Here is a 13,159-nt window from a genome sequence, read left to right as displayed (position 1 = left end):
GGCCAATGGCCGGCCGCTCGGCCAGCTTCGGCTTTCAGCACGGCTCAGCGCTCGACTGAGCTGCTCGGCCGTGATCGGGAGCTGTACGGGCTATTGTGAATAACCCGTACAGCACCCCCTCGGTTCTCCTGAACCGAAGGGGTCCTGGGGCCGAAGCCAGCCGAAGGATCGGCCGAAGCTACGGCCAGATCCTTCGGCAGCTTTGTGAATAGACCCCATTGTCTTCTAGTGTTATCAGAAGCATTGCTGTTTCAAGGTTTACAGTGTGTAAAAGTCTTTGTAAAGGGTCAGACCACCATAAAGTGATATTATAGCCATAGGTGGAGAGTGGTTGGCTGAGCCTTCTATGACCACAATTCTTGAATAGGAAAGGTCAATGATCATAAACATTGTGCGTTGGCCTCCATTTATATTTCAACATTCAGAACTTAGAAAACAATTGCTAATTGGTCATTTTGGGTTGCAGCTCTCGTCATGCTCGCTTTTTTTACTTAAAGAGTTGGTCCACCCAAAAGTGACTAATATAGGTGGAGTCCAGTGGGCTGAGTCAGACCCTCACTTCTCATATGTCCTGGATTCTCCAATAGTGAGACCTCCCTATCATAATTCCTGACTCTGTTCCTGTCAAACTGGCAGTTTTGGATGACCTGCCAACCTTTATGTTTTCCTGGCTCCTTCTCTTACATTCTCTATAATATAACATTAATAAAAAATCTAGTAATGATAGAGGGAGCACATGGGGTGTGCAGATCCAAGAACTCAGCACAGGAATGGTGGGAGTCTCTCATAATGGCCCCATGAGGTGTGCAGATCCAAGAACTCAGCACAGGAATGGTGGGAGTCTCTCATAATGGCCCCATGAGGTGTGCATGTAGGTAAGTGCAGTACGGCCAATGGCCACTAGATGCCCCCATAGGACCCTGGAGGTAGATGTAGCTCTGGCCTGGGGAGACTCTGTGTCCCAGGAGAGCCAATATATGGGGGGCGCTAGAGAGAGGAGAGGGGAGTGTGTGGAAGGAGAGTGAGGAAGGGAGAACGATAGACTTATTCGGATTTTAGCTGCTGGTCCATGGGAAGGACAGGACCAGGCCTAGGACTATGTAGAGTATATTGAGATTCCCCAGTTTCCCCTGGAGGGGAAACCACCGAGATGTGTCTGCCTAGAAGGGGATCCCAGTGGATAGTAAAGTGCTATGTGCTGAAGATGTTTGTCTGATGGCCTCTGGCTGACGGAAACCATGGACTCTGGGCTTGAGCTCTCTCTGGCGATGACTGCAAGAATTAATAAGAGATGGGCCGTCACCCCACTCGGGGGTGGCTGAAATGTATACTTTGTTCTGTTAATACCTTCAAGTAAAACCATGAAAATACTATCTGTGTGGACTGGTTCTTCTCCCTCCAAACACTGAGAAGGTGGGGTTCTACAAGAGTGTGATGTTGGACAGTATCGTGGCCGTAACCATCCTGAGGAGGGTATGTGTGCAAAGGGGCTATGCCCGACATAGGGTGCCTTTCAAGGTGGCCTTTCTTCCTAAGGGGGAGGGAGCGCCGAAGACCGCAGAGGCGGTGGAAGCCATGAAGGCCCTGTGTGCGCAGTATTACACATGTGGGAGTTGTTTGCACAAGGCCCCGAGGCCCCTGAGCATGGGGTGCTTGGTGTCGTGTTGCATACATGGGGTTACACAGAGCCAACCCAAAGGGAACTCACACGCAGATCCAAGAACTCAGCAAAGGGATGGTGGGGGACCCTCATAATGGGCACATGAGGTGTGCAGATCCTAGAACTCAGAACAGGAATGGTGGGAGTCTCTCATAATGGCCCCATGAGGTGTGCAGATCCAAGAACTCAGCACAGGAATGGTGGGAGTCTCTCATAATGGCCCCATGAGGTGTGCAGATCCAAGAACTCAACACAGGGATGGTGGGGGGCCCTCATAATGGGCACATGAGGTGTGCAGATTCAAGAACTCAGCACAGGAATGGTGGGAGTCTCTCATAATGGGTACAGCAGGTCCAAATGTCTAAATCGGTCCTAGTATGGGTGCAGTACACTGTGTGACTATTACTCTTAACCGCCTTACCCTGTGCAGAGATTTTCCAGTTCTCTGGACAACAATCTAAGCGTTATTAGCCTGAGAGTGATCTTTATTGGGGCAGATAAACTGAACAGTTAACCCTTTACACTCACACATGGTAGCCACTACCATTGGTTTTACCTGAAACACGCACTGTTCACAACATTCACTGTTGCAATCTGACCTCTATGAAATGTTCATATCACTCAATGCCACGCTCAGGCAGGAATGTAACAGGGTTTTACACTACATTAGCTTCTTCACAGACGCAAAGTTCTTTCAATTCTAATTAGAGCATTCAGAGATTCAGCGTAACAATTTTTATATATTGTTTTAACTTAAAATAAAAAATGGTGCAAGTAATATTTATTGAAAAGATATTACAAAACAGACATAAAATACAGACAAATATTAAAGTTTTAAAAGTGAAAAATACTTAGAGTCTGCTGCATCAATGGCTCAGTACAGAGTTTGGAATGTTTATAAGTCCAATCTGATATAGCAGAATCACTGTCCTTTATAAATGTGACTTGCACTATCAAAGGGGAGCTCTTTTCTTGTTTCTGGAGAGGGTGTCACAGATAGTGTTGCCACCTGTCCAGGATTCACCCTAACAGTCCGGGTTTTGAATGCTGTGTTGGGGGTTCATGGCAGCTGAAACCCGGACACATGATGTCAGGCAGACAGGGGCAACCAAAACCAAGATAGGGGCTACTGCCCCCCCCCCCTCCCCCACTAAAAATAGTCTTGAGTGTGATATCTACATATGAATGGGTGACACTATGTACATATGAATAAGCCGCGACTCATTCTCCCAAAAAAATTTCCATGCATCGCTAGAGTGTTCGGATTTCGCTGGAAGAAAAGGTGGCAACCCTAGTCACAGAGCTTACTTCACCCCATTAAAGGATTCGAGGAATGTGGTGTAGGTGTGCTGGAGAGTATCCTCCCTTACTGCCAACTATCCTGGGTACATATATATTTCCATGTTGGAATTGTTTTTTGCTTGATTGATTCATGGCAGAAAAGATCAAATTCTTTGCCATAATTGGGCAGTGCCAAAGCCGGAGCTGTCATTATGGCTTTCTTAGGAGCCTCTATTGTCTGCCTCTGCTTCTTATCGAGTTCAAAGTGTACAATATTGCTAGATGTCAATGCATATAATGGTTTAGCAATCTGTGACATATTAGGGATCTATTGTCTGCAGTATCTCACTAAGCCTAAAAAAGCTCTTTAAACCTTCTGGTTTTTAGGCATGGGGTACATCTGGTTTAATGAGATGTTTGTCCCGTGACACCTTGCAGTTCTGATGACCCTCTCCTGACACCACCAATTTGTCCCGTGACACCTTGCAGTTCTGATGACCCTCTCCTGACACCACCAATTTGTCCCGTGACACCTTGCAGTTCTGATGACCCTCTCCTGACACCACCAATTTGTCCCGTGACACATTGCAGTTCTGATTTGCCAAGAATTTTAGCAAATCTAGAAATGTAGGCACAAATCATCCTCATACTGGACCAATGTGAAACCTGGTGGGGCGTGCCACTGATCCAGTATTTGTTTCATTGCCTGGTTAAAACCACTTGGCCAGATAGCCAATCCTTGTGGAAGGCGTAACCAAGTATATTGTTTCAGATCAAAAAGGTGAAGGCAAACAGGTATGCACAGGACTCATACCAGCGATACTGAAAATAATGCATTTGCCAGGTCAATACTTGTAAAATGACTTGCATGAGTAGGAATGTTTGACAACAGAGTGTGTGGATTAGGTGCAAGGAGCGTACCCACCTCACATATCTTATTTACTGCTCTTAAACCATGTACCATTCGTTACTTGACAGGAGCATTTTTGTCAGTGTGCTTTTTCTTTACTGGGTACAGAGGAGTCTTACATGGGGAATTAATTTATTTTAATACTTGTAATACTCCCTTTTACAGATATATCCTTATCTGATCCCTGATACCTTCCATCTGCTGATAGGAGAGAGGATATTGTGGCAGTTCAGGCAGGGGTGATCCTGATTTCACTTTTTCACTGACTGCGACTACATTTAGGACTCCAATATCCTCCTTGGATTGCCCAACGAGTCTCTGGGACCTCCAGCAAAAGATGAGGTGGCTCAGGCTTCTGTTATGCAGCCACCAATAGTTGAATGCCGTCACAAACTTGTTCTTGTTCTATCTCAGTCAGTGGAGAAGTGACAATGACCTCCTCAGGTGTATAACGTATACTTCATTGCAATTTTGACAAAATATCTCTCCCAAGCAGATTGCAAGGCACAGTATCTGGCAAGAGCAATGTAGTTTGTAAGGTAACACCCCCTATTTTCACTTGAATGGGGCCTGATTCCCTCAATTGCACCGGAGATCCATCCAGCCAATTACTCATCTACTGGCTGATTGAGGGCAAAGGGATGCACAATGAGATGAGAGAATGGAATGGGCGGCTCCAGTGTCTACCAGCAATTCGACGTATTCATTATAAAATGGCATTTCTGCCAATGTTGTCCGTCCCCCTAATCGCCCCCCCCCGCTTCCTTCTTCTTTATTGGGAGGCCTGTTGTTTTTCTTCTTAAGGAATCAAACAGTCCATTGCTATATGTCCCAATTTTTGACAATTGTAACAGATCGGTTTGGGCCTGTCTCTTTTCTCTCTTCTTTAGAAACCTATAGATCCCCCCTTCTGCGGATGATAAGCTATCATCACCATTTCTGGTCTCTTTGCTTCCATATCCTCCATATTCTTCTGAATATGTGAAGCAACAGAAGTCAAAGCCTGCAATGACATTGTTCCATGTCACTTCTTCCCGCCACCCCCTTAATTACTCTTAACTTATCCTCCCAGTTAGCCCGATAACTGGTAGCTATGTTACAAAGCTGATTGACAAAGAGATGAGGACTCTGTCTGGGTTTTGGGATTGTATTTAAAAAGGTGTTCATTTCTCCAGGAGCCCAGGGTGTATGATGGGTTATAGTATCCGTCAATTGATTATTGTTAACATATGCCCTTTGCTCCCTGACTGCATAGGTAACTATAGGACCAACTTCCCCTTTAAAAGGGGTAAAAAAATTATCCCCATTCCGTTCCCCCACTCCACTCGGGTCCTCAGTGGGAGAAGGAAGTTTCTTCGTCCTCAATATTAACTATTACTGATGACATTAAATTCTGCGGTGGTAACTTACCTCTGACTGGAGTTGTTCTCCACCATTCGGAAGGAGATGTTGGGTATACTGAGTCTGTCATTAGCGGGTGCAGTAGCTCCCAAGGTGTGCTAGTGTCTGAAGAGACTGTAGGTGGAGTATACGCCGGTGGTACATCACTTGATCGCATACTACCTCTAATGGTGTCCTCGGCCTGGTTTGTATTACTAATTAGTGTTTTTGCTATGTGATACTATATGTGCTTGCAATCAATTCTTCTGACAACTCCCCTTCCTCTTCTGAAGCCTTTGGTAAAATATTAGTTAGTACTTTTGCTGTCTTGTTGTACCCTTCTGTTATCCATCGTGACCATTCAGCTATTTCATTTAACTCTGTCATCTTATTTTTAGAGTTGTGGTGTGATGCTGTCCATACTTATATCATAGATTCCAGGTATTGGGACTGGCCAGTCTGTAGATTTTGCCAACCTGTGCCACTTTTTAGGTACCATACCACCCACTTCCCATAGTGGGCTTGCAACTCCTCCCTCGGAGTTGTTGGAGCTCCCTTAACCTTGGTACCCCTCCCAACTGGTTGCCCATGGCGCAAACTCAGTGGGCTCTAACAAGACACCTTTAATGTGTTGGGGAACACCCCCACACACACACGTGTCCTCTCCGTGCACTGGGGAACGCCCCTCTTGCACATTCCTTTCAGCACGCTGTGGAACCCCACTCTCACACTGACTACTCCTGTGTACTCCGCACTGGTTCACAGCACAGGTTTCCAAACCAAAAACTAACCAAAAAGTCACACTCAGGGAACCCTCTTAGTCGGTCTCGCCAGATCTTTATGATTAACACCACCACAAGCAGGACAGAAAAGCAAATAATTATAGTGTCCGTTAATATTTCTAATTTCTCACAATTATGCTGCAATATAAATGGATGACACAGGTTTGTTCTTCTGTCTGGGTACATCAGCAAGAGTTACATGTTTTGCTGCTTCTTGCAGTCTTGTATTAATATTTCCTGGGAAGGATTTGCGTGCAATCACAGGTCTTAAAATGACTATTGGCAATAATGTCGTACCTGGGCAATAGCAGCCAAAACTACAGTGAACATAAGGAGAGGAGTTGTACACCTAGTGATAGGTGTCATTTCATTAAGCATGAACAGGTAATTGCTCCTAGCAGTCACTATTCTCTTTCTGACCTACTGTCCTTGATAATAATGCATACACCCACCTTATAGTGACCCTCACAGTCTCTAGATTACTCTCGTGCAATTTGGCAAATTGCCAAAATACTCGTGTGGAACTACAAGTCCCACCTCGGCACGTTGTCAGCTTATGAAATCTTCACAGCGTAATTAGGTGCACAGTTGGGTCGAGGAAATGGAGGAAGGGACCAAGGGAAAGTGTTGTGGAGAGGCAGAAAAGAGAAGTTCAAGAATAGCTCCCCTGTTACTCCCAGTGCTTTAGGCTTCAGAGCGAGCCACACATGGCCGACCCACGTGGACCATTACCTTATTGGCTCTCAGCTAAGGCCTCCCGTCCACACAGTGAAAGAGAAAGTAAAGATAGGAAAGAGTTAAGTTTCCCAACCACGGCCCTGACAGGTTAGGTACCACCTACCAACCCAATATATTTGAGTAAATGTTAGTATTACATGACAAACAATTTTTCATCCATTCACACTGCCATGCGGAGAATTACCCACTTATTACATGTAACTCCTCCCACACACGTACATCAGCCACACCCCTCCGTGCAGATCAGGAGCAGATCAGTTGAGATAACGATCTACCTTAATTCTTCCTGTGAACTTCCGGGGAAGCCCATGTGCTCAGTAACCTTAATGGTCACCAGCGCTGGAACCCATTCACTCAAGGTCAGTGACACATACTGGACAGACAAACATAACATTCATGGCATTTGCAGGGTTATTCACAAAAGGGTGAGGAGTTTGGAGAAGGCAGGAGAAGGCAACAATCTAGGACAAAATAGCTGAACTGGAAAGTGAGCGGAATTGGAGAATTTTTCCAGTCCAGCTATGTTGTCCTAGATTGTTCACTTCTCCGGCCTTCTCCAAACCCTTCACCCTTTTGTGAATAACCCTGATAGACGTACCCCGCCTGGTACTTTGAATTGCGTGTTGATTCACAGGATCTGTGTTCCCTGTGGCCGCACACAAAGACAACTAGACATACAATGGTGAGAAAAACACCTCACCTGGGCCCTTGTCTTTTGAATCTGTACGTCAGCCAGACCACAGGTCCTGCGATCCTCAGCAATCCGAGTCCGAAAGGCACCAAAATGTATAGAGATTTTTATCAGCAACCACTCAGGCGGGATGGCTCCAAATCAGATCAGTGTTTATTGCTGCATATGCAGGGGGGGGCGACCTCTGTGGTGTCCAAAATTCCATTACAAACCATGCAGATTGTATAGACTCACGTTATTTACATCTCATTGGTCAATTACACACATTACTTTATAATCACCCAATCATCAAATGACATTTCAAAAGAACATGTTCCCTCGTGACCGATGGCTAATGGTCCTCCCAAGATAACGTTATCAGAGTGGACATGGGTGACCGGTAGTGTAACCTTAGGTGGGCATGGGTGACTTCCCCAAATTATCCACCCAGTGTCACTTCCTACCACCCCGTGTTCTTACCCACCCCGGCGTCCTCAACCAATATTCCTGGAATTCCCCAACGTGTTGAAGACACGCGATAACATGTTTATATGTTTTTACAAAATGGCGTCTCTCATCAACTCACATCATAATTTCCTAAGATGTTGGCTTGCATGTTATCAGAAGTAATGACACTGCGGCCCTAAGCCTAGCAGGCAAGTAAGAGGTAACATTCTGCTGCAGTGCTAAGCCCAAGTGACAGCGTATAGATGTACACATGAAGCACATCATATAACATATTCATATTATAAACTTCCTGCAAGCTGTGTATCATATAGTAGAATGATCTTTTGTGTCATTTTACTTTTGTCTTATTTCACACCATATTTACTAAGTGGCGTTAACTATGATTATGCGTGCTTACAAATCGGCACATTAGTTATTATAACACGCATGTTTGACAATGTGAGTCAGCAGGTATCATCAGTATATTCCCTACACACTATCATCACTCAGCACATTGCAATGACACACAAAGAATGTCTATTTTACCACAGCACATAGGGGTGAAGCCAGCGTAAAGCTAAACTAAACATTAGGGATGCACCGACACCGATACTAGAATCTGTATCAGTACCGATAGCGAGTATTTGGGCAAGTACTCTTAAGCCCGGGACACACTGCACGCAAAGCCGTGCAGAGCGAAGCAAAGCTGTGCGGCACGGAGCTTTGCATGCAGTGTGTGAGCTGAGTGCAGGCAGATGATTGACTGCACCTTCAGCCAATCAGCTCGTGCGTAACAACCAGCCAGAGGTCACATTCCTGGCGCGCGGGTTTATAAGCGCGAGTCGATTGGCTGAAGATGACATTTTTCATCTCGGCACGCTCAGCTATGCGAGCTCTCGCAAGCTGACGTGCTGGGGAGAAAATTACATGACACACTGCTCGCAAAGGCAGCGCGCCACAGCTCCTGCACTGCTTCGCATGCAGTGTGTCACAGCCTTTACTCGCCCAAATGCTCCGATACCTTCCACGATACCGGAACTTCTGATCAGAAGAAGATTTTCCTGGCCGAACAGCTGGCTACTTGCTGATTGGCTGGGAAGCTGGTTTCCTGGCCAATCAGCATCGAGCTGGCCAAACATGGAGCTGGCTTCCCGGGAAATCAGGAAGCTGGGTGGCGTGTTCTTACCCGTTGCCCAGCTTCCTGATTGCCCGGGAAGCCGGCTCCATGCCAGCAGAAGCACTGGTATCAGTACTCTGTATCGGCGAGTACTGACAGCAAAATATCGGTACTCGAACTCGATACCGAAAAATCGGTGTTGGTGCATCCCTACTAAACATCAAAGTTTTGTTTTATTTTTGGATAATGTAAGGAAGAATTACAATCCCTGAGGCGTTGTCCTTGTGACACCACAGTTAGTGAGAGCAACTCTCTCCAAAGAGTGGGGAAGTCCGAGGTAGGACGCACTACAAAACGGTCAGGTGTGAACCAGCACTAAGAGGTTAGACAGTTGTCACCAAAAGAGGAGAAACTGCAATGTGGGCTTATCTGTGTCAGACATTTGTGTGTGAACAGAGCCAAGAGGTTCATGTGCTGACAAGAAGCATCCTGATACAAATAGATGGAAAGATGAGCTCATCACTGTGCTGCTTCTCCTTTCACTGTCCAGTCACAGATAGGGACAGGTCCAGAATGACCTGGGTTCAGCAGAAGTGGGTTGAATGATGCTGACCATCAGAATGAGGTCATCTAGTGGCAGAAACAAGTAATGCAGGGGAACTCTCTGGATTGAAGCTGAATATTGCTGCAAAGGCTGGTTTTGTTATTCTTTGAATGGGCTGTTCATGTTCATCTGGCTGCAGTTCTGCTTTGACGTCCCTTGTACAAAGTATCAGGGCGACAGAGACAAGTAAAATGACTGGATACTACAGTCCTACATCCCTCCATCGGTTTTCTGCTTCCACAGCCCGCACCCCCTCCTCCGGCCTCTTTCCTAATCTTATCTCATCCCCAGATGTCACTGCGTGTCCTGGCCATGTTCTGCTTTGTCCCCTTTGTTTAGGAGGAAGGCGAGCTTTGAGGGGAGCTCAGGGAGGTCCCCTAAGATGGATCATGTCACCCCTGGCTGCTCCGTCAGCCGGACCGACAACTGTCTGTGACATCTAATCCATCGGCGACCATGCATTATACATCAGCTGGAGACTTATCGCCATTCTCCAGCACTCTCCTGCATGAAATATGGAAGGCTCCGCCGGGACCAGTCTACTGCAATCCTAGACTGAAGATTTCCATGGTGCATGTCAGGCCTGGTGCAGGGGAACACAAGACTCCCTGGGGCCCCTTGGTCACATGACTATTCATTCTTACCGGGTGCAGCCATAGGGCGATGAATTCACCCTTTCCTGGCACAAGGCTGTGTTCATACCAGTCACTTAAAGGGGAAGTCCACCCAAGACTGATCTTTTAGTGTTTGAAGGATAATAGAGAATTAAACCCGCCGACAGTCTCTTCTGGCACTGGGGGGCTCTATTGATGACACGCACCTCTGTGTGATTTCCCGGGTCTACACACCCGATGTGCCCATTATGAGGAGCCATCAGTTCTGGGCTTTGTATTCCTTTTATACTATGAAGAATGTGACAGGAGGAGCTGGGATGGGGTTCACACATTCAAAGCTCCCAGGTGGACAGGAGCACTCAGGACTTATGTCAGGGAGATCTCGCGGTTGGAGTATCCAAAAAAATATAACAATGCAGTGGGACCACCCCCCACAATACAAGGGGAAAGGGATGCAGTGGGACCACCCCCCACAATACAAGGGGAAAGGGATGCAGTGGGACCACCCCCCACAATACAAGGGGAAAGGGATCCAGTGTCACCACCCCCCACAATACAAGGGGAAAGGGATGCAGTGGGACCACCCCCCGCATTCCAAGGGGAAAGTGATGCAGTGGGACCACCCCCCACAATACAAGGGGAAAGGGATGCAATGGGACCACCCCCCACAATACAAGGGGAAAGTTGATGCAGTGGGACCACCCCCCACAATACAAAGGGAAAGTGATGCAGTGGGACCACCCCCCACAATACAAGGGGAAAGTGATGCAGTGGGACCACCCCCCACAATACAAGGGGAAAGGGATGCAGTGGCCTCACTGCAAAGCTTAAGAACATTTTACCCGGAGTTCTTCTTTAACTTTAATGTCCTATTACAGAGGAACTTCTTCACAGTCTGGATCACTCATGTCTGCGCAGGTTTTAGATGGACCTCTTGTGTCCCAACTTTGCCTATTGACTAGGAGAACATTCAGATACTGTGTAGAAAGGTGATGAGGGGGCCTTTGCAGCAACTCTTCTTACCTAAATATTTTGCCTTAGAAACAATATAAACTTTAAAACTGAACTCCGGGAGGAGCAAATATTCTCTAAATACCGGAGTCCTGCGTATTCTTCCTGGAATCTCAGAGAGCTTTGTGTATTGCTTCCAGATCTGTGCACTCATCCAGTGACATTTCCTGTAATAAAGAGCGCTCACTGCTGCTTTCTTTCCTTGTACAGGATGACTGGTCTTGTCTCCGCCCCCTCCTCTAGTTTTCTGCAGACAGCCTGTAGTGGGTGGAGCCTGCTGGGTCCCTCCCACAGTTCTGCCCTCTGCACAGGCTAGTCTACCGCTCAGTAATGATGCAATGCAATATCTGGGTTGCAAAGGTATTTGGCGCACACAAAGGGGATTTATAACATTTGTGTCTAATATTTTATTGTTTTTGTGATTGGAGTTCAGTTGTAGAGCTATATGAAAGTGTATGCAAAGCCCCCAGAGACCCGGAATAAGTAATGGGTCTGTTATACCCCAAGCTGGCCATACGAGGTTCAAACATCATCGGATTTCTGAAGAATCAGCAGAAATTTAAGCTGTGGGTGGCCCTATCGGCACCACCCGGCTCCACATAAGTCAACTGAAAAATAAAAGACTACAGTTGGAATACTGTTGGCCGATTAGTGACTGCATCCTAACAGGTATTCTGTCAGCTGCGGTCAAAAACTGACAGAATAGCCGGTAGGGGAGTTGATTTCATGATACCAGTCAGAAGAGAAATATTGACAGTGTAAGCATAGACTTCACCAAAGCTGTAGAGAACAATAAAAACACTGGGGCTGATTTAGAAATCTTCTGGCCAGCCATACGACTGGGCGATTGCTGTTTGCATGTCATTCCCGCCACTAGATGGAGCTGACAAGCATATTCATAGCCTATGCTTCCTGACTCCATCTAGTGGCGGGAATGCCATGTACACAGCCATCACTCAGCATTTATACATCGGCCCCTTCATGTTCCCAGGGTTTTATGTGTCCCATATTTTGTTTTGTCACAGTTTAATGCGCATATGTCAAAATGCGTTTTTGTGAGCAGATTGTAGCTCATTGATGTTAATGAGCAAATGCGCATTAAACGCACATAAACAAAGCAAACAGGCGTGTTCAAGCGTTTCCTATTGAGTCTATAGGGCCAAAACGAGCTGCAATATGCAAACAAAAAAAAGCTCCTGTACTTTTTCCAGCGACAGGCGTTTTGCTTATTGCGACAAAGCGCTCAGATGTGAACAGGGCCTTAGACATGAATGGGAATTTTTTGGGGGGCCAGATTTTTTGAGCGTTCTTTAGGGCAGAAAATGGCTACAAAACGCTCACTGTGAACCAGGCCTCACATCCTGGTTTCAGTTTTCAGACTTCACTGGTAATATATCACCACTTCCAGTTCTGTTGGTTGCAGCTAGTGATGCACCGATAGTGGTATCCGTGCCCAAATGCTCTGATGCCTAGCCCGATACCGGTATCAGGAAGCTGGGCACCGAGTCATTACATGCTGTGCAGCTTTCTGATTGCCTGGGGAGCCAGCTCCATGCTCCCTTGTCACCTCATGACGAGGGAGCATGGAGTCGGCTTACCGGCCAATCAGAAAGCCGGACGTCGCGTCATTACACGGCGCCCGGCTTCGTGATTGGCCAGAAAGCCGTCTCCATGCCTTCTCGTCACCTAGTGACGAGAAGCATGGGGAGGGCTTCCCTGCTAATCAGTAACCTGGGTGGCGAGTCATTGCACGCTTTCCGGTATCGGTGCATCCCTAGTTGCAGCCATTGCGAAGCCTAGAGATGGTGTTACCCCTTCGAGGAATTCTTTATATTTCAGGATAAACAACACATTCTAGAAAGCAGAAGAAGGTCATTTCATCATTCTGGCTATGTTAGGGGGGGTCACATGACTGTGCATTTATAACATAGAATGCTGGTAGGTG

The sequence above is a fragment of the Nanorana parkeri genome, unplaced genomic scaffold, assembly GCF_000935625.1.
Source record: "Nanorana parkeri isolate BGI_ZX_2015 unplaced genomic scaffold, ASM93562v1 scaffold346, whole genome shotgun sequence".
NCBI classification, from domain to species: domain Eukaryota; kingdom Metazoa; phylum Chordata; class Amphibia; order Anura; family Dicroglossidae; genus Nanorana; species Nanorana parkeri.
The sequence above is the reverse complement of the archived record's forward strand: the minus strand, read 5'-3'. Positions refer to the sequence as shown.